Below are 26,731 nucleotides of genomic sequence, written 5' to 3' on the forward strand. Positions count from 1 at the left end.
CTTTGAGCCTCTTTCTTGAACATGGCATGAGCTGAACTTTCACAAAGCCATGTCACAAAGACTGGTAAGGAGCGTGGGTGGCTGCATGGTCACAGGTGGAATTCTAACATCTCAATAATTAGGGGTAGAAAGCAGAAGGTGAATGAGCAATCTTCAATCTGGTAAAAGGTTTTCAGAAAGATGACATGTTCTGGATTAGATTAGATTCTTATCAAACTTTTGATGGTTAGGAAGTGTTGATGAATAGTGAATTGGCAAAAATTGGCAGCAAATTGGGAACTGCCAGGAAGGTAACTGAGCAGGGTGGTCTAGCAATGCAAAGGCAGATAAAGCTTCAGGGCTAGCAAAGGCTAATCAGCCTTGCAAGAGATATCCTGAGTCAGCTTTCATGTGTGAACTGGAAACCTAGATGGTCAAATTACCAAGGAGGGAGAGAGAGAATTTAAACAAAATCACACAGTTATGCAGAAAATGAGATGTCACACAGTTGTTTTGGTTGAAGGGACCTCTTGTGACCACCTAGTACACTTTTCCTTCTCAAGCAGTGTCAGCTACAGCAGGTTGCCCAGGACTGTGTCCAGTTGTGTTTTGACTATGTCCACTGATGGAGACTCCACAACCTCTCTGGGCAACCTGTATGACCACCCTTACAGTAATAAATAAATAAATAAATAAATCGTGTTCAGATGGAGCTTCATGGGTTTCAGTTTGTGCCCCTTGCCTCTCATCCTGTCAGTGGGCACCACTGAGAAGAGTCTGGATACCTCTTCATTCCCTCCTAGCAGGTACTTATACATGCTGGTAAGAGACTCCCAATCTTTGGGTATCTTATTGTGAAGAGTTTTTGAAGGAAAAATACAGTCAATGAAAGGCTGCAAATGTTTTCCCTCTAAGGAAGTCAAAACGAGTGGATGAAGACCTTGATTTTAAGAGTAGTTGGTATGAAAAAGAAAAAAGTATGCACTTAGATTAGGACAGAAAACTTAAGAGGTTTAGGGTACCAGGACCAGACCCATACTAAAAAGAGCATAAGGATTACCACACTCTGGAGGGATGTTACCAAAAGTCTGTAATGAGGAAGTAAAAATATCTTAGCCTTGTTGAAGATAATCTTTCAGGAACAAGACCAGAAAGAGGAAAGATCCTCTTCAGAAAAGATCCAGTGATGATTTATGCTCTATTGTAAAGGGATGACTTTTGATTTTTTTGAAAGGAAGAGTGGGATTTGGAGAAGACTTTCTGCCTTGAGGTCTATATCTGGTGAATGCAGCAAATTGATTTTGGAAGGAGTGATCACTTGATGTTGAATTTGCTCACAAAATCTCAGTTGAGGTTGCAGAGTGAAAGATGGGATCATTTTGTCCTGTTTTTGTAGGTTAGGTTCCAGAGAGATAGGTAAACCTCAAATGTACTGCTTTTGTTTCAAGGCTCAGCCCATGGGTTCAAGTCACTGAACATTTCATATGCAACCAGCCATATGCACACTTGCATCAGAACCAACACAAAGCCAACAGTGTTGGCACAGACCACTTGTAAAATGGTACAGAAGATATTAACCATAATTAGAGATGGAGATACTGACATTGCTTTTCATGATAGCATGACCACCCTCACGAATCTCACTCTCTGGAATTCAAGGCCCTTGTTTTAATATGTAGGAATGTGAGTCCAGCACCAAAGACAATCTGAAATATTTAATGTATTATTTCCTGCAGGCAATTGAGCAGCATAGTCTGGTTTAATTTGCACTTTGTGCGAAATCTGTTTGTAAACACTGAAGTAATGATATGACAGCTTTAGAAGTTTACTGATGTTATTCTGTTCTGTCAATTTCTTATTACTTCAATACAACATTAAAATTTAGCAGAATGCGTAAACCTAGCAGACCATATCGGAGGCTGCTGTATCTTTACATTTTATTTTGAGCCTCTTTTATCATTTATTGTAAAGGATTCTAGGATGTTGCTTCTGATTGAACACTAATATACTGTCATTTCCCTTTTCATCACATTTAAAAAGAAAGAAATGTGTGATTTTTTTTTGTTTGTTTTTCAAACAGGCCATTTGTTTTTATCAGGCCATTATTAATATTATCCATTACTTCTACAGTTATCTAGAATAAATAAATATATATAGATATAGATAGCCAAATCTGCAACTAAATAAAGATCAGTGGCATTAGTGAATCTTCGTGGTCCTAGATCTGGAGAGAATTTTGTAGGCTAGTATTTAGAAATTGAGGTGGAGAGGAGGCTTTAAGAAATGTCCCATATTTCCTTCTATTTGCTGTTGGGGATGACTGCAGGTGCAACTTTTCATTTACTATACTTTTAAACTAGTTCTTTCTGGTCTGGAGATTGGGAGAGCAGCATGGACCTCACAGTGTCACTCCTGCAGGTTAATTCTGTCTGAATTGCACTTTTACAGCCTGAAACTCTCAGCATATTGGACATAACCGGGTCATGTTCTTTGTGTAGTGAAAGTGCACAGCTCAGAATGGGACAGTTTCAACTGCCTGCTTGCAGGGAGCAGGTGCAGTAGAGATGCCCTTAGGAGTAGATTAAGAGAAATGAAGAGAAATGAACTGGCCTAGGGAGGGGGAGGACAGAAAAAGTGAGCTATGGGGGAAAGAGTGGGAAATAACAATGAAAAAGGAAGATGATGAGAGCTGACACAAGCACAGAGATAAGAAATGAACGATGCTGAAGAATAAAAATGATGAATATAAAAGGATGGAAAACAGGAAAACCAACAGTATTAGAGTTAAAACGTTCTGTGCAGTGCAGACTGTGTGTGTGTGTGTCTGTGTGTCTGTGTGTGTGTGGTCACCTGTGCTTCTATGGCTGTTACCAGAACCGGTGTATTTTCCAGGGCTCACCCAGGAAAACGAGCCTTTGCAACTTGTGCTTGAGCACATTCAGAAGTTTGCCAGAGCTACTTCAGTTTTGGAGAAATTAATCTCTGCTTAAAAAGCCCCACTCATACAGTAGCAATAGAAATCACAGCATGTAAAGCTACTACTTGTTATGCTGCTTATGTACTATCTCTGCCTGTTTTAAGCAGGAACAATGTACAAATTTATTTGCTTAGACCACCAAAAACTCACACCAAAGATGCACAGGACCATGGGGCTTCAGAGCTTGACTGCAGCATATTAGCGATAAGTCACCAAGTGACAATAACACAATTGATTCGGGTCATTTTCATGTGCCTCAGATATGAACATAAGGGATCACCAGTGGAACACCCATCTTCAAAACATGGGTTTAACTGGAAGAAAAAAAAAAAAAAAAGTAGGATATTTGCCTCCCCCTTCAGGCAGAGGTGCTTTTTTTTTTTTTTTTTGGGGGGGGGGGGGCGGGAAGGAGGGTGCAGGCAGAGCTGGTACTCAGGAAGGCATAAAGGGAATAAATTTGTTGGACTGGCTTAAATGAGCAGCCTTTATCAAAGCTCTTCTTTCAGCTCTAGAGCTGCATATAGGCAATGCCATTTACCCCAGGTATTACTAATCCATTATATTACACATTCCATTGCAGCACCAATGTGGTGCTTCTATAGTAACAGAGGCTGCTAGCAGGGTGAAGTTCTGCTACTTAAACACCACAAGAACCTGAGAAACAGCAGTGTAGAAACCCATACCTATTCTCCTCTAATACTTTGTTTCATAAAAGAGTAATTTTTTCATCTGTGAGAAAAGTCATGACAAATTGTCACATGAAGATTTCATAGGTAGGAGTTTGGACTAGTTCTATTTTTTATGAGTAACAAAATAACAAAACAAAACAAGCTTTTCCTGAAACTAACTTTTCTCTTTTAAAACGGACAAGTAGGATGATGAATCCTGTAAAAAGGATTTTTGACTTCTTCTTTTTTATTTTTATTTTTTGACTCCCGAAGGTTAAGTATATTATCAGAGAGTGCCCAAAAGAGAGCTGTGAGGATGGTGAAGGCCATAGAGGTCGAGATGTCTGAGGAGCAGCTAGGGTCCCTTGGTTTGCTCAGCCCCGAGCAGAGCAGGCTGAGGGGAGGCCTCATGGCGGCCTGCAGCTCCCTCACGAGGGGAGCGGAGGGGCAGGCGCTGAGCTCTGCTCTCTGGGGACAGCGACAGGACCCGAGGGAACGGCATGGAGCTGGGACAGGGGAGGGTCAGGCTGGGGGTTAGGGAAAGGGTCTGCACCCAGAGGGTGGCCAGGCACTGGGACAGGCTCCCCAGGGCAGTGGGCACAGCACCGAGCCTGACAGAGTTCCAGAAGCATTTGGACAATGCACTCAGACATCTGGTTTGATTTTGGAGTGGTGCTGTGTGGAGCCAGGAGTTGGACTCAGTGATCCTTGTGGGTCCCTTCCAACTTTGGGTATTCTATGATTTTATGATATTAGTTGCTATAACTAAAAAGAATGAAAGAATGTATAAAACATTTCTTAAAGTTTCTGCAAGTTTTTTTTTTTTTTTTTTTTTTTTTTTTTTTTTTTTTTTAAGCAATTCAATAACTTCAGGAATTGATAACTCTGGACTAAAAACAACAACCCAAACTATGATCACTCAATTTCAAACAAATTGCAAGGCACTGAATTTTAAAGTGAAAACACATCTCTGTGTTATTCAGAGTCATGGGTGTCAGCAATTCACTTACTGGCACGTTTGTAAATGTCAGGTGAATGTCAGTCTTCTGAGCATTAATGAGGCAAAAAGTAGGATGTGAACAAGGCTTCTGATAATGCTGGAGGTGTCTTTGAGGTAAATATGAGCTATGACTGGTAGGAGTAACATAGTTGTTCCTCCAGGGAAATATTTTCTGTCGAAAAAAAAAAAAGCATCAGGCAGTGTGAACTAAGATTTTCTTCATCTGCACGTGTTTTTGACAATTGTGCTTAAAAACAATAACATTAAAATAGAAACTAGTGTCCCATGGGTTATGGTGTGCATTTTGTGACTCTGTAATATTCAGGGAAGATCTGTTTTGTACAGTCTGGTTGATAAAGCCTAGACAAATGATGAATGTCTGTTAAGTCTATCACTGGTGGCAGGGCTGATGGCTTGGAATCACATACATAGCAGGATTTTCATCTTCAGTGAACAAATGTTGACCTTCAGACATAGAGACTGGTTTTCTTTATAGGCTTTTAGTGAGAATATGATAGTATTAGAGAAGATTATGTAAAGATGAAAAAGCCTAATAAGTGCTCATTCAAATATAAAGATCATGCAGTGTTTTGTTTTAAAGACTGGGGTTTGAGGGTGAGTGTGTGAACATCAAGAGATGGAAGTTGTCATCATCTCTTTGGCCAGTTATTTTAATATAATTCTTAAACATGGATAAACAGAAGTGTTTTTTTAAGGTTTACAAGTTCTATTCTCCTATTGCTATAAAATCTGTTGAAAGGACAATTTTTGTCAAAAGCCAACCCTCTAAAAATAATAAATTTTAAAATAATTAGTTATCAATCCTCATGAAAGTCCTTTTCTTCATTTGCAGTGTCTAGTGAATGGCACAGGTTATATCATGCTTTGAGGTTAATTTAGTTAGCCAGTGAAGTTATTTGAAAAGTCTAGAATATATTCATTTTAATTACAGGACTTCAGGCATTGTGAATTTTCACAAGGCAATATAAGGTTTGATGGAACCAGAATCAGCTTTTCTGTTGCTGTTGGACTTACTGTTCACACTCAGCAAAAATGGGAATGGCCTGATAAAACAGTAAGAAGCAGTGATAAAATAAGCACTAGTGCACAAACGTGTTTTTATGCCAGTGTATGGTTTCTGAAGAGTGAGTTAAAATAGGTGAAGGGAAGTACAAGTGTGCTTCTTTGGTTCAGCTAATGTGGGATAGGAAAAGGCAGAAATACACTTTGTGACTGAGTCAAGCTGGAAAGAAAAAGTATTGTTAGAGCAAATTCCAGTCAGATTTCAGGTCCCATTTTGCAAGCCAGCTAGTTCTGTTGAGTTTTAGATAGACATCCAAACTTTGGGATTTTTGTCTGGTTCCATTTCCTAAATCTTATAAATCTCACTAACTAAAACCTTGTGCTTTGTTTTGCAATATGAAAACTGAGTGATCATCTGTTTTTTGTTTTGTTTGGGGGTGGGAATGGGGGTGGTTTGTTTCTTTATTTTATTTTATTATTTGATTTATTTTCACAGACACTTATCTAGGATTTTGAACCAAAACTTTCAGGTAAAGCCAAAAAGGATGCCTTTTCAAACAGGCAAGAAATGTTGATGCATATATATGTATATAACTTTATTGATTTTAAAAATAATATTGCGTAACTCAAAAGTATAAAAAAGTTGTTACAATATTCAAAATGTTCTCCACTGTCTGGGTTTACATGATGTAAGAACATATGCAAGGAATTTTAGAAACAGAAGTCATATGGACCAGAGTTGAATCCTCTAGTGCTTCACTGTATTTATTTGGGCTTGGTTCAGTTATATTCTGTAAAACCTATTCTGCTCTGCAGCTGGCAATGAATTGGTATGTGCAAGACTGCCAAACTAAATCTAGATGTTGCACAAATTAGTACTGCAGATGGTGTGCCTCCTTGTGAATACTTTGGTTTCTTTACATTGAAGAGGGGACTGTGCATGGGGGGATGGAGGTAGGAAGTGTGTGGGTGGAAATGCTGTTGTCTGGGAGGCAGAGACTGTACGAAAAGAACCAAGATGACCTTGCTGTATTCATTGTGCCTCCATATTGTCAGCTTGGTTTAGCTGAAATCTCTTTTTGTTACTCAGTGATCTTATTTTCTTCAAAAGGCTTTGCTCCTTCAGTGGTGCTGGTACAAGGAAAGGGATGGCAAGGTGAGGGGACAGACGCCAGCTGGCATCTTGTTGCTCCCGTGCTTTCAATGGTCCTTCTAAACCTGAATCTTCATGGCTTAAGGTGCAGTCCTGAAGCTGGTGGGCATAACTATCATCCCCTCCATCCACATGCTGCATCGCAGTCAAGCCAGCAGTGAAGGCTTACCAATATGACGCCCAGGAGAACCCTAGTGGCAGTCAACTCACAGCTTTGGAGGAGCGTGACTTTGGCCCCGGGGTAACAGCATGCAGGTAAGGGAATTTCTTCTGATGCTGAAACTACATCTGGAGGCAGTTTTTGCCCTTAGCTTTACACAAACTTGCTCAGCTCTAGTAAGCTGATCTTTTTTTGTTGTTGTTGTGGTCCACCACTTGGCCTTGTTAGCTGGCCTTGATCTAGCTAGATCTGGCCTCTTACCCTTCAGCATTAGACTAGTGAGTATTAAGGGAAATTTGTGACCTTATTCTGTTCCCATTTTCTCCTGACAGAAGGCAAGAGCACAGAAAAATTCAACTTCACTCAGAAGAACACTGTTTTTTCTTTTACTTCAGCTCAGCAGTGTAAACTGCAGCAATCATTCTAAATGATGAAAAGGTTATGGGATGATCATTTGTCATTTCCTTTTTTTTTTTTTTTTTTTTTTGTGATAAACAGATTATGACAGTAAGAGTTGATGGTTCTCTTCAGATAAAGATAAGAATAGGTTTTACCATTCCAAGCTGTTTCTCTTCAGTGCATTTCTGACCCTAAAGGTGAAGGAAGAAGTCGCAACAATAAAAACAGATTTGTGCAAAGTGCTGGAAAGGATATTGAGGTTTCAGGGGATGAATGAATAGGGTGTTATACCTCTAATCTCTCTTATTCTGAGTTTCTGGCTGCTGTTCTGCTAGCAGCCTCCAGATCAGATGTTTGCTTCAGAGGTCCAGCATTTCTTGACCCTTCATTGCTCACAGACTAACATGTTCTTTATCCTTGTCCTGGTTTAGGATGAGTAACAGTAGCTTAAATTGCTGACTACAGGCACTGAAGATAGGGTCCACATTAGTGGTGGTTCTGGACTGTGCTTGGAAAATCAATATAATTGGAAGGTGTGTCAGCAGTGACAATTGCTTGCTATCCAGCTATAAGGATCAAATCATAACTTTGCATACCCAGTTTTCAGAAACACTGATGAATTTGCTGTTTACTTTGTAATTACCAATTTTCAGTTGTTAGAACCATTCTAAGTTAATTTTACATTTTGTTGAGCATAATTTGATCATGTTAATATCTAACTTTATGCAAATGCTAACTGGAATCAATTTATACATTAATAATCTTTTACTGACAATATATACGTTTACATTGTCACATGCAAGTACACACAGATCTTAGTTCTTTTTTTGTTTGTTTGTTTTTGTACTTTTAGCCAATGTTGCTTTTATCATGCATATTAAACTTTACAGAATGTGTGGCTAACATTTAACAATTTTCCTGGCAAAGTGAGGTAGAGGTGTTAGATTCTTTGGTTAGTTTTCGTTCCCCAGTGTCCTAAAATATCTCTGCTGAACAGTTTAGAGTCCTGACATTCAAATGATTTTTTTTTCCTTAATCAGTAGATCTAAGAAAAGGTTTACAGCAAGCTTCAGAAACAGAACACTGAAGTAAAAAAATAAATAAATAAATCAAATGTGTGTGATCAGTTTTCAGTTTTGTTTACTTTTTAAGTCAACGGTCACTCCTACTTTAGCTGAGTATTCTGCTTTCCATTCATATGTTGACACGCAGTGATCCAGCCTTCACTGTGGGGTACCTTTTATGTAACTGTTAGTCAAGGATGAAGTCACTGAGAAAGAATGGTTGTTGTATTAAATAGCTCATCTGCAGCACGTTCTCTGAAGAGCACAGCAACAGAGAAGTGCAGCTTCATCCAGATGAGGGAGCAAAAGCCTGGCTTGCTGTGGTGGTTTTAGTGCACTAGGCAGCTGAACTCTACCACAGCTGCTCTCTCACTCCCCCTTCTCAGGAGAGGAGGGGAAGGAGGAAAGGAAGGAAGGAAGAAAGGAAGGAAGGAAGGAAGCTCATGGGTTGAGATAAGGCTAGTTTAATTAAAGGGAATATAATTATTAAAGTACATTTATTGTTAAGGAAAAGATTAAATAATTTAACTAAAGGGAAAAGGAAGAGGGGAGAAAAAGAAAAAATAAAAAGTGAAAAGAAAAAAAAAAGTCATGTAGAAGCACAGAGAGAGGAAAGAAATTACTCTCTACTTCCCACCAAAAAGCGATGTTTGGCCAAGCCCCTGAAGCCTAAATGCGCATAGCCATTGTTCAGGAGGACAGATGTTTTCACAATCAGAGCCCTCCCGTCCCCTCTCCTTACCCTTTTCCACATTTTATTGCTGAGTGTGACAACATATGGTGTGGAATATCCCTTTGATTGGTTTGGGTGAGCTGCTCTGGTGATATTCCTTCCTCACCTGTGGCCCACCCACAGCCTGCTGGCTCTTGGGGGTTAGAGGGAGTGCTGATGCTGTGCCAGTATTGCTCAGCAAGAGACAAAAAGTTGGTGTGATACCAGGGCTGTTCTAGCTACAGGTACAGAGCACAGCACTGCATGGGCTGCTGCAGGGAAAGGTAATTCCATCCCAGCCAGACCCAGCAGACTTGCACCCTTCCAGGTGCATCCTTAGAGCGGTGGTAGCACCACTACTGCTGCAGCTGCCTTCTTCACCAAGCACAGCAGAGCAGGTCCTGGGCACCTTGCACTTGTTCTGCTGCAACAGGAAAAACATGATGGGAGGGTGTCTCAAGTAAACATTACCCAAGAGACTGCCTATGCTCACTGCAGAGCTTCTATGTTCCTGTTGGCTGCTCTGGAGCTGCTCGTGGAGAAGGGGCAGATGTGTTCTCCATGCAGATACAAAGGTCTCATACCGATTTTGCATCTGCAGGGAATTATTACATGTTGATGAACAGTTTAGAAAGTTTTATGTATATATTTCTAGTTGTGCAATCAATTTTACTATTCTGGGAAACTTTTGTAATATAAGAAAACGGATAATTTACCTGGGAGTTAGTTTGTACTGTATATCAAAGGAGGTAATTTGTTCCTGACAATTCTCAGCATTACTTCAGAAAATGGTACTTAAATGTTCTTTACCATTTACCAAAACTATTGATTCTTAATATTACTGTCATAATTCTAGGATTTTATTAGCAATGCTTCTTTATTTTTCAGTTACAGTGAGAGAGTCTTCTCCAAAGAAGGGCTACAAAGCTGGTGAAGGTCCTGGAACACAAGTCCTATGGAGAGTGGCTGAGGTTGCTGGGGTCTCCTCTGGAGAGGAGGAGGCTCAGGGGAAACCTTATTGCTCTCTGCAGCTACCTGAAAGGAAGGTGTAGGGAGCTGGGGGTTAGCCTTTTCTCACAGGTAACTAGTGATAGAACACGAGGGAATGGCCTCAAGTTGCACCAATGGAGGCTCAAGTTAGAAATGAGGAGACATTTCTGCATTGGGACGGGTTGCCCAGGGAGGTGGTGGAGTCACCATCCCTGGGGGTGTTTAAGGCAAGGTTGGATGTGGTGCTTAGGGACATGGTTTAGTGGGTGATACTGCTGGTATGGTGATGGTTGGACCAGATGATCTTGGAGGTCTCCTCCACTCTTAGTGATTCCATGATTCTATGAATCTCCAAGGATTGATATATCAGTACATCTTTCCTGCTCTGAGACAGGACCCAGTTCAGATTTTGCTCTGTTGGGAAAGAGAAATAGAAAAAGGGAGGAGATGTTGGTCAGGAACTTGGGTATCTGGGGTCAACCAGCTGCCTTGAGGGAGAAGGCAGTGCGAGAAGGAAGGAGACAGAGTCCGTAGCTGGAGAAGGTGGTACTACCTCCACCCTAGCTGCTGCTGTTCTCCAAGTCCCATGTCAGCCCTTTAGGGCTACAAACTATACATGTAATAATTTAAAGTGCTTTTCATTCAGGCCAGGGTTAATGGAGTGTGCAAAAGCAAGTTCTTAATTAGCTACTCTGTAAGCTTTTTACACTTTACCCTCATGTCTATCTCAAATGAACAATATATTCCGCACTGTGCACTTAAATCCTCAGTATTACCAGAAGATGAATGAATTTGCATCTCCTGTGTTTTTCTTTGAAATTTTCTTTTTAAAGGCTGTGATGACTGTAAATTGAGCAAACTTAGCTGAGAAAGGGAGAAAAAATAGATATCTAATATGATACAGCCAGGAGTTATTCAGCTGCAAAGCATTAAGCCCATTTCCAACACCATTCTTTACATAGATACATAGAACAAGCTTTGCAGATACAGGAATTGGAGAATTCTTAATGCTGTTAACTTCTTAGATTTTGAGCTGCTTATTTTATCATCTGTTGCAAATTGCACCTTCTGTGACTCCTCTTAAGGAAAGCCAGCTGTTTTCTATTCTTCAGATGATGCCAGACATACCAGCTCCCTTTCTTCCTATTTATATATAGCCTTTTCAAACTTACATGTAGAAATAAGTTTTAGAGAAAGCAGTGTTGGGATTTGTATAGCACAAGTAGCTTACACCAATGAAGATCAAAATCTAAAAGATAATACTTCCAAATAGTAAAGATCATAAACTGTGCCACTCTTCTTTTGGCCTGACAGTCTTCTCATTTTCCAAGTGCCAGGTTTTATCCTCCAAATTTCTTTTACTGCCACTAAGAGGACTGCAGATTTACTGTTTCTCTTATAATCCTGATTGCTTATACAGACCTCTTTGGGAATCCTATTGCATTTAATTCTGAGTGCTATATTGTACTGTATTTTGGACAAATTATTTGTAGAATAAAAGTCTTCATGAGGGCTCAGATCTCAATAAGAGTCTTCATGAAGGCTCAGATCTCAATAGTAGATTTCTAATAATACGGTAATAATTGTTTCACATTTTCTTTTTTATGCATGCTCTAACCTACCTGTTTCCCACCATTACAATTCCTTATTTCTGTTCAGTGCTGATACCTAACAGATAGAACTCATAATGCTACATGGAAGAAGCCTTGTGAAATAAAACGTATGTATCTCATATGGGATTCTGGTGTGCATTAAAAGGAGCGTGGCCAGTAGGTCGAGGGAGGTGATCCTTCCCCTTTGCTCTGCCCTGGTCAGGCCTCACCTGGAGTACTGTGTCCAGTTCTGGGCTTCCCGGTACAAGAAGGACAGGGGTCTCCTGGAAAGAGTCCAGCAGAGGGCCACAAAGATGATATGGGGCCTGGAGCATCTTCCCTATGAAGAAAGGCTGAGAGACCTGGGTCTGTTCAGCCTGGAGAAGAGAAGACTGAGAGGGGATCTCCTCAGTGTATATAAATACCTGAGGGGTGGGGGACAGAAGGATGTAGCCAACTTCTTCTCAGTGGTTTGTGGGGATAAGACAAGGGGCAATGGCTGCAAGTTAGAGCATAGGAAGTTCTGCACTGACAAGCGAAAGAACTTCTTCATGGTGAGGGTGACGGAGCACTGGGACAGGCTGCCCAGGAAGGTTATGGAGTCTCCTTCTCTGGAGATATTCAAGGCCCGTCTGGACGTCTACCTGGGCAGCCTGCTCTGAGGAACCTGCTTTGGCAGGGGGGTTGGACCCGATGATTTTTTTTTTTTTTTTTTTTTTTGGCCATATGCCATTCTGGGTATTTATTTGTGTGCTATGGAGTATGTCAGGTGAGCCTGACATGTATCCACTGGTTAAGTGTTCTTAGCACCCCCATCAAGTTCTAAATCTCTGATATGCCTAGGCACCTACCTCTTATTATCTTCCTTTGTAATTGACCACTTATTGATTGTAGATAATAGAAGCGGTGCTAAGAAGTGCTGGGCTAGGAGATGCCAGAGCTTGACATCTCCTTACATACAACCAACATAGGTTCTGCTCAGCTTTTTTGCTTGTTTCCATGAGATGGAGAATTGCTTTGTACAGCTGCTGCCACAGCCATGACTGGCAACCAGCATAGCAGTGTTAATGAGGCACGGCAGCTGAAGTCCTTGGCATTGGATAAGCTGCCCATGGTTATCAAGATGTTTCTTGCAGTTGTGATTGTGCTTATAATAATTATGGAAAACTTTTGCACATTCACTTGTCTTGAGTTATTCTGCACAGGTGTCTTCATTGCATGTTCCTGTAATACAAACTGAACAGACTCCTAGTTTTTTTGCTTCAAAACTGTGCAGTGTGGAAACTGGTTAGAAATGTCAGTGCTTCATATTTCATTTGAAGTTCTCCCTGATCATACTGGACCTTCATTACATACCAAATTTTTGAAATGCAGCACTTGTCTTCCAGGACTCAGCCTCTGGTTTAGGTAGATTTATTATCAGTTGTTGAGACTTCTCTTTTCAAAGAAATTAAATTATTGGTAGGTAAATTAGTTTTCATTGCTTCTGCCATTGATTTATTAATAGTAAGACCCATTGTTTTGGCAGAGCTCATAAGACCATCTGTCTTTCTGTGCTTATCTTCAACTAATGTTTTTCTGTTATAAGAAATCAGATTTGGTCAAGTGAGACAGCTCTGCCAAACATTCACTGTTTGTGTGCTTGCTTATTTATCTGTTGACCGGCTATCAATGTAATCAATGGCCATGTCAAGCTATGTGGAAAAGCAAAACATCAAGGCCAAATTACTACATACAACTTAGGTACAAGCATCATTATGAACCTGTAGGTACAGCATTTCGAATCTGAATGCTGTCTTACACTGGCAAGAAATGCCTAAATTGGAATTTAATGACAAAACAGCCGCCTTCTGGTTCTATCTCCAGGAAGGAGCTAGTACACACAGAATTAAGCATGTCGTAAGCCCTGTTGGCCTAAGAAATGGGTTGCATTGGAGGAACCTGAACAGTGAATCAGCACAGATCACTTACAATTTCTTTGTGTTTTTATGTATGCATATAAATTGCACCTGAATGATATGTATGCAACATTTCCCCCATCTTCACACATTTGTAAGCCTTCAGCAAAAAGCTGTTTTTCTCAGAAATTTAAACACTCCTAGTAATCATGCCACCAGTTATCATCACGGCTCGGGATAATAAGCAAGGAGGCAGATAAGCTGGCAAAACAAGGTAAGTAAATGATCCATATTTTGTATCTCCACTTCCAGAGCCCTGAGCAAAATGAAAGAGAAATTAGATAAATTTATGTATACATGTAAAACTCTGTGTGAGGTGGTTGTGAACGGTGTGTTCTGTGCTTCAGTTTTATATGGCAGCAGAGGTACTTGAAATGAAAGCAGCTTCTAAAAATAAATGTCATTGAGACCTTGAAATAAAAATTAAATCACAGGGGTGTCAGTCACTTTGCTTATATGGAAACTGGTGGATTTCATAGTCTTGTATTAAAATAAAGCCAGTTTGCACAACCTGAACACAGCTTATTCCAAAACATTAATGTCATATAATCATAGAATCATAGAATCACTGAGGTTGAAATCAAACCCATATCTTTAACTGTTGAAGGGTTTTGTTTGTTTTTGTTTTGTTTTGTCAGGTTCTCAGGTTAAGCACGTCAGTCTGTCAGTCTCTCTGGCACCCTGGCACCTGGAAAACAGTATTTTTCCTAGACAGTTTTCTGACTTCTTGAAAGTTGTGAAAACAGGTGTCTTAACTCTAGCAGTGCTGTTTTTTGTTGTTGTTGTTGTTGTTGTTGTTTGTTTGTTTGTTTGTTTTCAGTATGCTTCTTGGATGTAATAAAGCCATTATACTAGTTACAGAGAAAATTAATTTGATAATAAAAAAGTAGTAAATCTTCCTTATAGTTTCATGTTTATCCTTCAATCAGATTAAAATGCCAAGTGTAGAGGTCTGTCCCTATCAGGCAGTCATTGAAGAGCTGGCTGACACTCCAAAGAGTTAGAAAGGAAGTATTTATTCCTAAACAATTTGTTTTTGTTATAGATGTATATTTCTAGTATTATTTTTTTAATAGTCTTTAAAGAGTGCATACCTGCACGTTAGATGTAAGACATTATGAAACCCATTAAAAATCCTAACTTTCCGACATATGTTGACTGAACCTATCATTAAAAATCTGTAGAATGACTAACCAAAAATTCAAAGTGGGAGCTGCAATTACGGTACCTACGTTGAAGGAGAATTAACTATGTAAATCATTCAAAAAACAGCAGTTTTGAGGGGATTGGCCACTTCTTCAATGTGAGTCAAAGGAGAAAACTATTCTGCCTCTGTGTACACACTAGTAGAAAGTTAAGAATCTGAATGGAAAATAATATAAAGGAAAAGTAGTTTGCAATTAACCTTTCAGAATTCCAAACAACTGATGATATAAAATTCTTAAAAGCTGAAATTTCCTGACTTTTCATATCTAGATGAACATGGAGAGGAGGAAGGGAGCTTAAGGAATATTAACTTATCTGAAAAAAAGACTTTTGTGCAGTTTTTAAGCCAGGTGTTTTAAGGCATTAGCACATCAGGATTAATTTTTCAACTAAGACCTTAGCTCATAGCACAGGTATATATTCCTGCCTATATTTCATATATTTCTGAACCTTTGCTGAGGAGCAGCAAAGCTTTACGCTTTAACATGCTCTACAGCTTTTTAGCTTGGCTGCTTACAAATTTGTTGTGCGTATTTGTTCTTTACATATAAACTACTACATTTTGGTATTTGTCTTTGTTCCACTGCTGTCATTTTAAATGCTGGACCTGCTTTTATAATGTTCAGGAGACATGTTTTTTTTAGTTCTGAAAAAAATATATTTTTGTATGAAAAGCTGAATGTATTTCTGAGATCACTTCCTTAAAACATTCTTTCTTACCAGAAGTGTGTTATTTCAGTAATTTTACACCAAATAGTTATCCTTATTGTGTTCTTTCATCTGGTAATATTTTTAACCTTAAGACTCTTATTGCTGCAGAACAGCACAATAAACAGACATGTTCCTACAGGCTTGTATTTTCAAAATATGTAATAAGGGTTCATTTGAGTTTAAGATGAGCAGAAAACATAAGATGTCAGAAGTTCCTGGTGTTTTTATGAAAATCCTCTATTTACTTGTAAGAAATGCTTTCAACTTTTCTTTTTGCCTACTCTATAACTTTATATTACTGTCTGGATTTTATTGAAATGACAATGGTAGATATACCATCACACTGTAGATATAGATATGATGTAGATATACATCACAAGTTGCACACTTTGCACCTTGCTTTTTCAGCAACAGAAGGGTGAGTGGCAGGCAGAAAGAAGGATGGTTACACAGGTGTAGCTGGTCAAGGAAGAACCAAGGCAGCCTTTAGAATGAGAAACCTTGAATCTGAACTCTCTCACTGGAAAAAAAAAATAAATAAAAAAATAAATAAATAAAAAATGAGACATTTAACAAAGGGAAAGAAGATGGAAAAGAAAATTAAGTAACAGAGTTCTTATTAAAATTCTTACTGCAGATTTCATAAAATCTATTTGATTTTTTAAGAAAAAGAAAAGAAAAGAAAAGAAAAGAAAAGAAAAGAAAAGAAAAGAAAAGAAAAGAAAAGAAAAGAAAAGAAAAGAAAAGAAAAGAAAAATGAGATCTAAGAAAAATGAGATCTGAGCTGTGAACAGGAATAAGTCTTCTGACACCATGACACCAAAGGGTTGTTTTCTAAATTTTAGCAGAGATATTTAAGACTTTGTAAGATTTTAAATATCCAACTTTTAGAACCAGAACAGCAAAAAGCAGGCAGGTTTTCAGCTGGAAAGTTGTTGTATCATTGGAAAAATCCAGATGTGTCATTTTATGTATGAGACAAGAAGTGGCATTTTCTCAAAAGCACTTTTTCTGACTTTGCATTACTGGCACTACTAGCCCTCAGCATTCTCACCTGCTGCTCCCTCCTTTTCTGCACCATAAAACTTACTTTCCTACTCCCAACTTTCTCAGTTACGAAAACTTGTATAAAATTTATAAAGAATTATATGTTCTTTATGTAAGAATTACATAAAACTTACAAAGAATTATAAAGAATTTATAACTTTGTTGAAATGATAAGGTTAAAGGGGGATTAATAGCTACTGGGTCTTTGATGTAGGGCTTCTATCCTCCAGTGTGGGGGCTGAGAACCTTGGGAGGATTCCGGTTGCTTATTCCTAAGATTAAAGATAGATTGCTTGAAGTACCATGTTATCCTTTTTTCTTTAGTGCTAAACCTTGTGGACTCAAAGGTTACCATCACAGAGAGGAATGCAGATTTGACACCTGATTTCCATTTACTGTTGCCTCATAGACCTCTTGTTCAAAAACGTTTTTCACATTCCCATGGGAGGAATGCATCACAGAAATTTGCATTCGTATACTGGTCACTAAATGATTTATTTCCACTTGCCCACTCATTGCCAGTATCAAGCTCTTCATTCCCATCATAGCAATGGGGCAAACTGGTTTTACTATATGGCTATACTGTATGTCCAGGAAGAAAGATGAAGTTGGTTGAATTTATACTCAAAATGAAATAAGAATTACCCAGCTGTACAAGTTATACACACCTCTGAAAGTCTGGTCTCAGTAGATGCTCTTCCGAAAGAGTACAGATCTACACAGATCTTTCACATAGTAATCAGAGGCTGATGGCAGTTGAGATTGTGCACAAAGAGAAAGATTTATTGCTTCTGGTTTTGTGTTTTGCCAGAAATGTAAATGCCTTTTCCACAGAGATATATCTCTATATATCTGACCTCTCTGAATTTAAAGGAAGAATTGAAAAAGTGGGAAAACTTTCCTACAGAACTGAGCTACTGAGCTATACAATTCAATTTATTAAAAAAAAAAAAAAAAAAAAAAAAAAAAAAAAAAAAAAGTTTCCTGCAGAATGGCACACTAAGTAACTTAAGCATTCAAGATTAATGAATTATGTCAATGTTATGACATTCAGTTAAAGCTGAAATGCTTTCATCATGGTTTAATCTCCAGATTATAAATCCTCTAAATCAGAGAATAGTTGTTCACACATAAATATGTCCCATCTGAGTTCCCATTTTTCCAGTTCTTTCCAGTCACTCATGATATTACTTTCATTCGTGCTCTCGTCATTTCTATCAGAAGGAAATAAAATTTTCTGAGCTGTTGTGCTCTTTGTCATCAGACTATCAGACTGTGATACACACAATACTTCACCGTGATGCCATTTAATTTTCAGAGTTTGGGATCTTTTTTCATGATTTTTAGCAGTAACATTTTCTGTCTTACTCTACTATTTTATTTATATATATATATATATATATATATATATATATATATATATATTTAATAACAAACAGTTAGTAGAACCAAATGAATACTTGTTAGGAGGACATTATTTCTTCTTCCCTCCATCCCTCCCGTCCTTCCTTCCTTCGGAATACTGTCTCTGTTCAGAAACAATTCCTCTTCGTTTATGAGAACTTATTTGCAGAAATAAGCTGACAGTTTTCAGCTAGATGCCTCAAAGAATGGAACATCATTGATAAAGAAGTAGTAAATGTTTTAAAGATGTTAAGCTCTCCAGAAGCTTAATCAATATTAAGCCAGTGAGTGCTTATAACTGACAATAAGTGTGCCTTATTTAAATTCCTAAATAGCGTGTTTTAAAGGGGAATCTATCTGCTAATAAGTAGTAAAGCTTAGTCTGATGATCTGTGACCACAACATTTGTCAAATATCAACTTTATTGCTTGCATCTACTTTCAGAGGAACGTTATAAGATGACTAGAGCAAGTAAGTCTCTCAGTGTAAGCATAAATTCATGCAATATTATGAAGTATCTATGTAGCTTAGTAGTTCTTTTTTAAAGATGTTTATAGAAATCTATGGTTTGTGTTACTGCTTGTGGTCTGCAAGTGTGGACACACAACACAGCAATTTACATCACAACATCTGACTCTTGGCCTCTAATAGTGCCACCAAGTCTTTTTGTAGTAAGGGGAAGTTTTCCTTCCGATGTCATGATAAAGACATTTGCCCATGTCCAGAAGAACATTATACAGTGTCTGTATAGTATTCACATCACATTTCAGTCTTGCAGAATGGATATATCAGTAACACTGTAACAATGATGCTCTGAACTTTCTTGCTGGTGAACTTCACAATATCTTCTATCTTGGGCTGAGTAAATTTAGCTTAGTTTGCCTGTAGGTGTCAGTGGAAAGCCAAACCAAATTGTAATATCTAAACCTGCCTGAAAACTAGCTAGATGGCTTCATGGAAGATAATGTGATGTATTGATATTAGCAGTGTGGAATAATTGCTTAAGGTGAGTGTCCTGGTTTCAGTTAGAACAGAATTAATTTTCTTCCTGGTAGCTGGTGGAATGCTGTGTTTTGGCTTAGGATGAGAAGAGTGCTGATAACACCCCGATGTTTTAGTTGTTGCAGAGCAGTGCTTATACCAAGCCAAGGACACCTCAGCCTTTTGCCCTGTCCTGCCAACAGGCAGGCTGGGGGTGCAGTAAGAGCTGGGAGGGGACAGACCCAGGACAGGTGACCCAAACTAGCCAAAGGGGTATTCCATACCATCTGACGTCATGCTAAACAATATATAGGGGTGGCTAGCCGGGGGAGGGGGTCGGACTGCTCGGGGTTAAGCTGGGCATCAGTCAGCGGGTGGTGAGCAATTGCATTGTGCATCACTTGTTTGTACATATTTTTATTAGTAGTACTATTATCATCATTGTATTATTATTATTATTATTATTATTTTCCTGTCTTATTAAACTGTCTTTATCTCAACTCACAGGCTTCACTTTCCATTTCTCTCCCCCGTCCCAGGGAGGGGGGAGGGTGAGCGAACGGCTGCGTGGTGTTTAGCTGCCGGCCGGGTTAAACCACGACAGTGACTTGGAAATTAAACTGATATTCACATTTTAAAGAAAAGGTACAGCATTGAACAAGGTTCCAGGGTGGAGTGTAGCTGCACTACACAGAAGTTTCCTAGGCCTCCAACCTTAGATGCTAATCACACTGGGAGAACTTGGTGTGCTGACTCTAAGAGGAACAGAGTGTGGAGCAGAGTGGAGACAGCTAGGCTCTGTAATAAGATGGAAACTCAATTGTTATTGTGCACACTGAGACTGATAGGCTGCACATTTGCTACCCTGAGCCAACAGCCTGCCATGTTTTTGATAAAATGCTGACCTTTTGGAGAACTTTGCTCACTATAACTGCACCAATTATAATCAAGATATGCATGACTAGAGTTACTCGAGCTCCAACTAAAGGATAGAAAATAATATAAATTGGCTTAAGAGAGAGGGGATATTAGGGAAGATAGCATCACAAAGGATACCTTCTGACTTCTGGGATCGGTCAATGGGCTGAGCCTCTCTTCCCCCCCATTGGGACACCTTTGGGTAAGATTAAAACACTTGGTTATACCAAGTGCCTCCCTGGGAAACTTAGAAATCTCTACAGAGTTGTTTTATATCTTTCAATGTTTTTATAGCCAGGCTGAGTTACTCATACTTTTGGTATTAGTATATGACTTGCAGACAATGAATTTATCACCAGCAATCCAAATAACCTGTGCACCTGTTGCTTTAATAAGTTGCACTACTCATTAAGTCTAGGTGTGATAGTTCTCACTGAATGCAACCAAACTCTTTAAGTGTGGCCATGGTAGTTCATGGAATGTGACTAGACTGAGAGTGTATTATGTTATTTGTGAATCCGTAATAATACCCTGAATGTGACCAGACTTATAACAGCTAATTGGGCATCACACACATTTACTACTTTAACCTTTAACACAACAGGCAGAAAAGATATGCTCTGGATATTAATCTAATTTCTTAGATACAGGCATAAGAGTGTTCTTGAAGGCTCTAATATTTATGTGCCTTAAAATCAGTGAAACATTTGTCTTTATCTAAGACAACCAGATATCAGTGGAATGCCATTCCATCCAGAGGCAATGAACTATGTAAAACCTTAAATCCAGAAATAATTGGACAGAGTCAGGGTTATTTTAATCCTTCAGATTAAAATACTTTTTTTTTTTTTTTTTTTTATGGAGCAGAAGATATATTCCTTTAAGAAGAAAATGTCAGATAAACATTAGATTAATATTAGAAAAATATTATTCATTTTCATTTCCATGAGGATCTTAAGGATTAGATCCTCATGTATTTTTTAAAATGAGAATTGCTGGTTTCTTTGTATAAGCTGTGTCAGCATGGTGAATCTTTTAATGATTGCTTCAGAGCAGATTGATAGTAAAAGAGCATTTCATTCTTTTCCTTGATATCAAGTGTTTGCACGAGAATCAATTCATAGATTTTACGGATACTACGATATAGTATTACAGGTATGCAAGGTTTCAGTTCTTTCACTAACTCACTCAAATACTGCAGAGCGTATAACCCAAACTGCTCTTCTCCCATTTATTTAACTCAAATAGGTGTTGTTGAGAGATGAACATTGTTCATTCCAAAGTGTACCAAATAACATTTAAAAATGTAGTTTGAGCACGTCACCTGCAGTATAGGTGTTACTATATTCTGTGTGAAGTGTAGCCCACTAAAGGTCCACAGCAACCTTTGGGACAACATACAGTGAATAGTACTGCCACACTGGTGTGCACAGTGCTGCTCAGCATTTCCAATGTGTCTGAGTCTTTCTGATCATCCTTTTACATATAAAAAATGGATAATGAATAAAAATATGCAGTTAGATAGCTGCCCTTTCTGGCGGCTTTCACTGCTTTGGAATCATGTTTCTTTCCTATAGCTTATCTATTAATTTTTTTTTTCAGCTGCATGTTCTTCAAACTTCTTGAATAAAATGTATAGGCATACATTTCTAATGTGCATACCACTGCTCAGAGCACGTTCATGTTAGATACAGATCAAGTTAGATACAGATATAGGCAAGATAAATTCAGTAAGACTTTTTTCTTGTTCATATCCCCCCATGCTGGTATGAAGAAATCTTTACTCCTGTGCAAGTGAAACAAATCAACATGACATGCAGAGATGGTTTAGAATGCTAAATATGAATTATGGTGAGGGCAACTCAGTACTCCATCAGTATTTATGATTCATTGCATTAAACACATCACAACTGCAGTTCTGGGCTCCATCATGCTATGTGCAATACAGATACATCACAAAAGAAACAACAACAACAACAACAAACAAACAAACTGAAAACTTTTCTTTCGTGTAGAACAGAGATGAATTTTTAAATATATAATATTTGATTTTTTTTTTTTTTATGGACTGATAAAAAAATCAGATTGAATCCACTCTGTGTAGACATGGTCAGTAATAATATGGGAAACAAACAAATAATTTAAAAGGCTATCACATTTAAATTTTGCTCTTTGAAATTATTTCCAAATAAAACTACTTTTTTTTTTTTTTTTTTTTTTTTTTTTTTTTTTTAAGAAAATGGGGCGGACATACTAGGAATCATCAATTCTTCAAATCTCTAAAACAGAGCCAAAATTTCTGTGAGTAATTTTTGGCAATATATGTTTCCTGGTTATGTAGAAGTACAGGCTAAGTATGTGAACTACCTTGAATGAGGCATGTAGGCAGTAGTACTTAAATCTGACAGTGACAGTGAGTTGTTGGACATTGTCTTTTGACATTGCTGGCCCATAGTGAAAATACTTCAGCTAAGGGAAACATCTGACAAATATGGTGTGACTGAGGATGGCAAAATCCCCCTCTGGGGATGTTCAGAAGCATCCCTCAAAAGGGATGCAGCTTGCTTCCAAATAGTTATCCACTTAAACTGAGGCCAGTGAGATTTTTCTTTCCAAATGGCATTACTGGGGAGTAATTACTTTATTTTCCATGATGGGATACAAGATTCCATATTGGTCTCACTGATGTCCCACCTCCATTCACATACTAAAGTAATGGACCTTTTTCATAGTAGTGATATGAAAAATAATACTTTGTTGCTTGTTTTTGATGATCCTGGAAATTTTTTATACTATTTCCTGTACAACCCTTTGACATGAGCTTTATGCCCTTGTGTTACAATACTGTAAAATATTTTAAAATACATTTTTATTAAGGCCCAAATCTCAGCATTCATGATTAGTTAGTGCAAAGTTGACAGTGTAATAATATTTCAGAGGTTAAGAAAACCTCAAGTAATTTGCCTTAGTGAGTGAATACTTATTTTTTGTATCTTATTTGTAAACTAGGCGTCTCTAAGTTATAGAGCAATTTTGGATCTAAAGGTACTGAGATACCACTTCGTACCTCCAGTAATTTATTGAATAGTTCTGTTATTGCCCAGTTGACTTTAGGTGATTAAAATGATCAAGAACAGTGTTTGTAATGAGGATGGCTGCTAAATGTCAGTACACACTATATGATACTGTATAAAATATTAAAGATAATTCTGGAGTATGACAGTAACTCTACATCTGGAAATTATAGTGGCTACTGTTAATGAGAATAGTATTTCCAGCTAAAATCAAAGCTTTTTTTTAAACGAATATGTTTCTTCATTATTGCATAATCATTTTTCTTTAGAAAGGGTCCTCCATATCCAGTTAATCAATAAACATCAATGCATTTACCTTTTTACTTCTGCACCATAAAAGCTGTGAGCAGGAAACAGATAAGTCTATGGAAATGTACCAATTCTGTGTTGAACTCTCTTTGTTTTTCAAGATAATACATAAAACTGATAGAATAAGATGCAATTATTCTGGACTTTTATTTATTTACTTACTCATCTTTGCTTCATGTTCTGTCCTCGTCCATATTAAGGATAATCTGCAAATAAACTAGAAATTGAGGTGACATCGCATTCTGATCCTTTTTGATTTGCAGAGGAAAAATAAATGTTCTTGTTAATAAAAGTTTTAGGTTATCATCTGCTTGCTCTAAAATTAAGATTCTGCCTGGCTAGAAGGTACAGATACTTGAAGAATGCTTGAAGTTATTAGAACAATAAAACAAAACTTGAATTTTTTATAGGCTAGGGTAAAGGATCTAGCAGTTCTTTCACAGATGAAACTATTTAATACTCATATCTAACAAATACCGTGAAGAAAGAAAGATTCAAGTGCACATACACACACACAAAGGAGCACCACCTGGGGGATTCCATTATTGTGTAAAAGTTCCCCCCAAACCTAACTGACAGGGGCAGGAATCATTCTGGGGAAGCTTCTCAGATTGAGTGCCTTATTGCAGTCAGTGGACCCAGGTGCAAGTCAGTGCAATAAGATATGTAGGTATAACCAAAAAATTCCTTGCCGAGATCATTTTTACACCTAAATGTTTTCTTACAGAGAGAAGGGCTCCATGACAACCAACTTCCAGTTCAGAAGGAAAGAAAGAACAATAAAACTAGTTTATTGGTATATACCTTTTATTTGCAGTACATGCTCTTCAGAAAACACGTCACTAAAACATATTGCTGTTATGCAGTCATGGTGTGTAATTATTCTGAGCATTTTCAGAGTTGGTTCTGGTTCCAGTTTCATGAACAAAGCTTTTAAGTGAGGGCAGATTTATCCCTATTCCAAACTGAGGGCTTGATCTCAAGTGCAGATGATGTTTGAGATGACTCATTGACTTCAAATATATTAATGTGTTTAAATATAATTGTAATGTGTTTATGTGGCAAGGTTTTGGTAGCAGGAGGCTGTAGGGGTGGCTTCTGTGAGAAGAATCCAGAAGTTGACCCAAGTTAGATAAGGGTCCCGCTGCTGGCCAGAGCTTGAACCAAAAAGCTATGCTGTGAGAACGGATTTAAGAAAGGGAAAACAACTATAGCAACAAAAACCTGCTCGGCAACAGCTGCTGGGAGAGAAAGGAGTGAGAAACAGCTTTGCAGACACCAAGGTCAGTGAAGGAGGAGGGCGGGAGGTGCTGTAAGTGCCAAAATTCTCTTGTGGAGTGGGCTTCTGGAGAGGCCCCTGGTGGAACAAGCTGTCCCCCTGCAGCCCATGGGTCCCACATGGAGCAGATCTCCACGCTGCAGCCCCCCCATGGGTGGAGGAGCCCCCGGTGGAGCAGGTGGATGTGGCCTGGAGGAGGCTGCGGCCCATGGAGAGCCCCCGCAGGAGCAGGCCCCGGGCCGGAGCTGCAGCCCGTGGAGAGGAGCCCACGCAGGAGCAGGGGGTCTGGGGGGAGCTGCCGCCCAGCCATGGGGGACCCATGCTGGAGCAGTTTGCTCCTGGGGGATGGATGGACCCCGTGGGACGGGGCCGTGTGGGAGCAGAGCTTGAAGAGCTGCTGCCTGTGGGCAGCCCCCGCAGGCTCATTTTGGGAAGGACGGCATCCATGGGAGGGACCCCACGTGGAGCAGGGGCAGAGTGACCATGAAGGAGCGGCAGTGGAGAAGTGCTACAGACTGACCGCAGCCCCCATTCTCCTGTGGTGCTCAGGGATAGGAGATGGAAGAGGATGGATGGGGAGAAAGTGTTTTTAGTTTCTTTCTTTTGTTTCTCACTTCTCTAACTTGCTAGTAATAGGCAATACATTTTACTAATATCCTCACACCCTTTTCATCTTGGTGCACTGCCATAAGGGCCTGCCGGTATCAGGGCTGTGGGAGGACACCAGAAGCAGGAGGTTGTGGTCCACAGCCATTTTTTTCTGGCTATAAACATGGCCTCTGAAACCAGTGGAAGCACAATGACCTTCTGAAATTTGAAGGTGTCTGTGCTTGCCAGGTGATAGAGTTCCACTTAGGTAAGAGGTGTGCCTATGTATACAAAGTGAAAAACAACACTGTAACCCCTGGTGGCAAGCCCAACAGGACACCAGTGATCTGGGGGAAGCTAACACGTGCCCATGGGAATAGCCTTATGGTTAATGCCAAGTTCCATTCCAATCTCCCTGCCAAGGCCACTGGTCACAGTATCCAAGTGATGCTGTATCCATCTAGGATCTAAATTTTATTGGAAATAAAATGCAGAGTTTGTTTAAAAACAAACAAATAAAAACAAAATAAAATAAACAAAACAAAAAAGCTGTGACAAGAGGTTCAGGCTGGATATTAGAAAAAGGAGGTTCTTCACCGAGAGAGTGGGTTGCTGTGCACTGAAACAACAGTCCCCAGGGATGTAGTCATGGCACCAAGCCTGTCAGAGTTTAAGAAACATTTGGACTGTGCACTTAGTCACATGGTCTGAATTTTGGGTAGACCTGTGTGGTGCCAGCAGTTGGAGTTGAAGATCCTTGTGGGTCCCTTCCAACTTGGGATATTCTATGACTCTGTGAGTCTGTTTCGCCCATCGTGATTACTGTTGAGCAATCTCCCTGTCCTTATTTCCTTTTTTTCTGCCCTTTCCCTTTGAAGAGGGGGAGTGAGAGGGCAGAGGGCAGTTGTATTGGATCTCAGCTGCCCACCTGAACAAAACCACCACAACAATACATAGAAATGATTATGCCAGAATAAACACAAGCCAAAAGCACACATGGAAAGAAGCCTCCAGGCAAGTTCTTTATCAAAAGGTGACTACACATAGAAGAATTTTTAGAATTATTTGATGTGAGGATACATCTCACTGAGAAAAATGAGAATGTCAATGTCCTTCATACAAAGATAATGAGAAGATTATCTATATGGAGCATTGTTTGGCTGTATTATAAAACACTTTATCTATCTTGAAAAATGATTGTTGACATTTCATTGTCTTATGATCTATGCACTGAATACAGATCTCTTGAAGTCTCTTCATGGGCTAGTACACTTAATGAAGGTCATACATATATGGTAGTTGACTGGATTAAATAGGATTATCTTAATAAAGGGGCATAAAAAGAACAGAAATTATTTGAAGTTGGAATTTGTACATGTGCTTTTCCTACCAGGATGTATTTTAGGTAAGTAATTTGCCAACACTGAAGTACACCACAGGAAAGTATCAAAAATAAAACATAAAAAAAAACCACCCAACAACTTAAACAAAAATAAAATAAAAAAAATAAGTAAACCACACAACACTTCAGTATTTCTT

The 26,731-nt window shown here is 38.9% G+C and overlaps 1 pseudogene across 1 annotated transcript; it reads left to right on the top strand.

Annotated features, from left to right (window-relative positions):
- The first annotated feature begins 7,049 nt into the window (after positions 1-7,049).
- On the top strand, positions 7,050-25,663 carry LOC311426615 (large ribosomal subunit protein eL33 pseudogene; annotated as a pseudogene). The gene is made up of 2 exons: positions 7,050-7,055; positions 25,297-25,663. The product of its transcript is annotated as a large ribosomal subunit protein eL33 pseudogene (transcript).
- The last annotated feature ends 1,068 nt before the right edge of the window (positions 25,664-26,731 follow it).

This window comes from Aythya ferina (assembly GCF_964211825.1).
Source record: "Aythya ferina genome assembly, chromosome: Z".
Taxonomy (NCBI): Eukaryota; Metazoa; Chordata; class Aves; order Anseriformes; family Anatidae; genus Aythya; species Aythya ferina.